Raw genomic sequence first — 5,200 nt, forward strand, 5'->3', positions numbered from 1 at the left:
TGTCCACACTCTCTTGGGTCGAGGTTTTGGCGCATCTTCTTCATAGTTTGCGTTTTCTATAAGTAACCTAAAGTTATTCCTGTCACGTATTATTTCTTCAGTAACACCTATTTTGTTGGCGTCTTTCTTTACTGCTTCTATCCATCCTACGGTGTTTTTCAGCTTACTAACGTATACTTATATAAGTATAGTGTCTGTTCTTTCAGACATGTCCGAAAGAACAGACACCATATCCATATAAGTATATCGTTCTGGCGATACCGGCCATGACATTCCTCTTCTGTGCGGATGCACACATATTAGCCGAATTCTTACGGGACTTGGTAAGAATGTCTTCCACGAGTAATGAGTGTGTTGGGTAGGGAAACTACGAATGTAGTGTGTGGACATATAAGGTGAGAATGTGGGTCTCGCTGGAGGCGTGAGCGAGATAGTCCCTGCAGTCGCGCTATCATCTGGGCCCTCTGTGGCTCAGATGGATAGAGCGTCTGCCATGTAAGCAGGAGGTCCCGGGTTCGAGTCCCGGTCGGGGCACACATTTTCACCTGTCCCCGTTGAAATATAACAACGCCCGTCAGCAGCTGAAGGTATTAATATATAATTCTAAATTTCTGATGGAAAGTATCCTGACACCCCTGTGTAATGCGGATTTGACCACTAGCTGTCACGAGATGAGGACCCGCCAGTATAAAAGGAGGCAGGCAGTATTGCCTTGTCAGTAGAGAAGCTGTAACAGCAGAATGGGCCGATCGGGAGAGCTCAGGGACTTCGAACGTGGATTGGTTGTATGGATGCCGCCAGAGTAGCAGATCCATCAGGGACATTTCAGGCCTTCTAAAGCTGCCCTGGTCGATTTAGCTGATGCGACTGTGAAATGAAAACGGGAAGGAAGAGCCACAACTGAACCACGACCAGGCAGACCTCGTGTACTGACGAGAACGACCGTCGAGTATTGCGGAATGTGGTTCTGAAAACGACATGGTATCATCTGACGAAACCACTAGCACAATGATTGTGCATAGGTAGTTAGAAATAATGTGGTACAATGATCGTGCAGCTCCTCATAAGACACACATTTATGTAGTTAGCGCTACGTGAAGCGTGAGGTGTTAAGAGCAATGCCACTGGACGGCGGATGGTTGGAAACGAGTAATTTAGACTGATGAATCACACTCTACCCTGTGGCAATCCGATGGAAGGTTTCGGATTTGGCGAAGGCCTAGAGAACGTAATCTGCCATCACGCATCGTACCAACTGTTAAGTATGGAGGCGGAGGTGTTACGGCATGGTAATGTTTTTAGTGATCGGGGTGTGGTTCCCTTATTGCGCTTAATGTAAAGCTAAATGCGGAAAGATATGAAAACATTTTACAACTTTTTGTACTGCGTGTACCAGAAGAACTGGAGACGATGACTGATCGTATTAGCATACAACGCACCCTTTCATTAAGCAGCGTCTGGGAGGCAAAGGTTTGTGGGTAGTAACAATACTGAAATAGGCTGGCCTGCACAGAGTTCCGACCCGCGCCCGACGGAACAGCTTTGGGATGAGTTAGAACGGCAACCTCACTCCAGACCCCAGCCTCAAAATTCACCACCTACTCTAGTTTCGGTTCTTGTGCCAGAATGGGCTGCCATTCCCCCACAGACATTGAGCCACTTAATCGAGAGTGTCCCTTCTTGAGTTCAAGCCGTCAGAAAGGCGAACGGTGGACACACCGCGTATTAATGTCCACTAATAGGTGTCCGGACACTTTTGCTCGAATAGTGCAAACAGATACGGGAGAAACTGGACACTACAACAAACGCGTGAAAGGTTTGCGCCTACGACTTTACTCGACTCACTGTTTGCAGTAAACATACATCTCATTTCGAGATTGTACAGTCTTTGTCTGGCATTAAGAACAGTAAAATGTCGAAAAGAAATAAATGCTACTGCGCTGGTTTCTACTCTTAAATTAAGGGTTTTGAACTTGCTGAATCTAAAGACTCTACTTTAGACAGTCTACGAAGAGAAGCTATTTGAAATTCGGTACCACTGAATCAGAGCTTTTTCGTATACAAATTATTGTGACAGTCTTCACGAAAACATCGATTTATGACTCTGAAATTATCGAAATGATTGTGTAGTTCAGTAGATAGAAAGCATTCGTATGACGTATGGAACGTCTACTTTTTAAACTTTGAACAACAGTCAGTTATTACGTGTTGATGGATCTATAAGTCAAAAATTGGTCAACAAGATACATAAATAACGCGGAATATTCATAGTTCGTGTTTTCAGTAAGACTACGTGTAAATTTAGGGCCATTTGGATATACTAATTGTTGAACGTAAAGATATACTACATATAAAAAAAATTAAAAGAATTAGAAAGAGAGAGAGGCAGAGATAGCTACGGCTAAAAAATATTGTTGCGTCATCTTAACTCCCGTAGATACACAAGTAAACCTTCCAGTACAGCTAGTTACCTATCCAAAACACATAACCTATTATGTAGCGACTAAGTTTATGCAACTGTGGCAAAAGTATGTCTCCTTATATGCACGACACACATTTTCAATTCATCTACACTGTCATAACATTTGTCATCTCCCTCAATTACTGCAACCGATCCGTAAAAGGTTAAGATCAAGAGAATTATCTGGCCGTTTAGCACATTAAATATTCGTTTCTTCTACTGCAGAATATTGATTCTATCGAACCTTCAAGATGAGGACTTAGATCTGCTATTTGTGGGTTCTTTTGCGATGTCTTTCCGTCACGCTTCGCAGGAACTGACCTTCCTCAGCATTCATCATCGTGACACGTGTTTGTCTAATCCACCATGTGACCTCTTGTTACCATAGTTATTTCCCAACCTCAGAGAATTGTTTACCGGAATTAGTTATCTGTCTTGGCGCCGAGGTCTGCCACTTTCCTTTGTGGCTATTATCAGCACTTTCTTGACAATCGTCAAACCTTGTTTTCCGCCAGTCTTCAAACTACCTTATCATTTCGACAGGTTGACAAACAAGAAGACCATCACTTGGCCTGAAACAACATTACGAGTGAAAAATACGTCGACCATCCATGAAAAGAAACGTTTCAAGGCATATACTTAACAAAATGATATGGCCTATCGTTCTGCGCAACAACAGGTTGCGTTGCTCTGTACCTCACATTTTAAGAGAGTTAGTGGCTTGCACTGACTATGTTGTTTCCACAATCTACGTTCACATACACATACAACGAATCGTTCGTGGTAGCACAGTATACGATTGCGTATCATATTTTTTGTGGCCGTATGAAACTACTAAACACTTTTTAAAGACTTTTTCGCGATTACGTACAGAAGAAATTATACGTGGGTGGCGTTTTTCTCGGGAATTACTCGTTTGAAGGATGGCGTCTATGAAAGCAGATATACAACTATTATATTAGCGAAGCTAAGTAAGCAGTACACCTATAAGCCAAAACATTACGTCCACTGTCCACCGCTACGTTGGATGCCGCCTGGTGGTGCCGCCACTTGATGTGGTAACAAAACTATGTAAGCGGAGCAGACGCAGATGGGGGATCACCCTAGCGAAGGTATGGGCTGCAAATGGGGAAATCCATTGAAATAAGCGACTCTGACAAAGTGCAGATTATTACACTCCTGGAAATTGAAATAAGAACACCGTGAATTCATTGTCCCAGGAAGGGGAAACTTTATTGACACATTCCTGGGGTCAGATACATCACATGATCACACTGACAGAACCACAGGCACATAGACACAGGCAACAGAGCATGCACAATGTCGGCACTAGTACAGTGTATATCCACCTTTCGTAGCAATGCAGGCTGCTATTCTCCCATGGAGACGATCGTAGAGATGCTGGATGTAGTCCTGTGGAACGGCTTGCCATGCCATTTCCACCTGGCGCCTCAGTTGGACCAGCGTTCGTGCTGGACGTGCCGACCGCGTAAGACGACGCTTCATCCAGTCCCAAACATGCTCAATGGGGGACAGATCCGGAGATCTTGCTGGCCACGGTAGTTGACTTACACCTTCTAGAGCACGTTGGGTGGCACGGGATACATGCGGACGTGCATTGTCCTGTTGGAACAGCAAGTTCCCTTGCCGGTCTAGGAATGGTAGAACGATGGGTTCGATGACGGTTTGGATGTACCGTGCACTATTCAGTGTCCCCTCGACGATCACCAGTGGTGTACGGCCAGTGTAGGAGATCGCTCCCCACACCATGATGCCGGGTGTTGGCCCTGTGTGCCTCGGTCGTATGCCGTCCTGATTGTGGCGCTCACCTGCACGGCGCCAAACACGCATACGACCATCATTGGCACCAAGGCAGAAGCGACTCTCAACGCTGAAGACGACACGTCTCCATTCGTCCCTCCATTCACGCCTGTCGCGACACCACTGGAGGCGGGCTGCACGATGTTGGGGCGTGAGCGGAAGACGGCCTAACGGTGTGCGTGACCGTAGCCCAGCTTCATGGAGACGGTTGCGAATGGTCCTCGCCGATACCCCAGGAGCAACAGTGTCCCTAATTTGCTGGGAAGTGGCGGTGCGGTCCCCTACGGCACTGCGTAGGATCCTACGGTCTTGGCGTGCATCCGTGCGTCGCTGCGGTCCGGTCCCAGGTCGATGGGCACGTGAACCTTCCGCCGACCACTGGCGACAACATCGATGTACTGTGGAGACCTCACGCCCCACGTGTTGAGCAATTCGGCGGTACGTCCACCCGGCGTCCCGCATGCCCACTATACGCCCTCGCTCAAAGTCCGTCAACTGCACATACGGTTCACGTCCACGCTGTCGCGGCATGCTACCAGTGTTAAAGACTGCGATGGAGCTCCGTATGCCACGGCAAACTGGCTGACACTGACGGCGGCGGTGCACAAATGCTGCGCAGCTAGCGCCATTCGACGGCCAACACCGCGGTTCCTGGTGTGTCCGCTGTGCCGTGCGTGTGATCATTGCTTGTACAGCCCTCTCGCAGTGTCCGGAGCAAGTATGGTGGGTCTGACACACCGGTGTCAATGTGTTCTTTTTTCCATTTCCAGGAGTGTAGTTGTACGACTCTTTAGAGAACGTCTGGCCCGGAGGCTTGTCTACTCTGCTCTGTAAAGTAGGACAGATGATGATCTGTGGCATCTCTGCCGAAAGAGTGTTTTGGAGCACAACGTTCATTGCACATTGTTGACCCAACGA

General features: G+C 47.1%; 1 non-coding gene across 1 annotated transcript; it reads left to right on the forward strand.

Moving 5' to 3' along the window:
* The first annotated feature begins 459 nt into the window (after positions 1–459).
* Trnat-ugu (transfer RNA threonine (anticodon UGU)) lies at positions 460–534 on the forward strand. The gene has a single exon. It is a non-coding gene; the product is annotated as a tRNA-Thr (tRNA).
* Positions 535–5,200: the final 4,666 nt, after the last annotated feature.

This window comes from Schistocerca cancellata, chromosome 6 (genome assembly GCF_023864275.1).
Source record: "Schistocerca cancellata isolate TAMUIC-IGC-003103 chromosome 6, iqSchCanc2.1, whole genome shotgun sequence".
Lineage (NCBI taxonomy): Eukaryota > Metazoa > Arthropoda > Insecta > Orthoptera > Acrididae > Schistocerca > Schistocerca cancellata.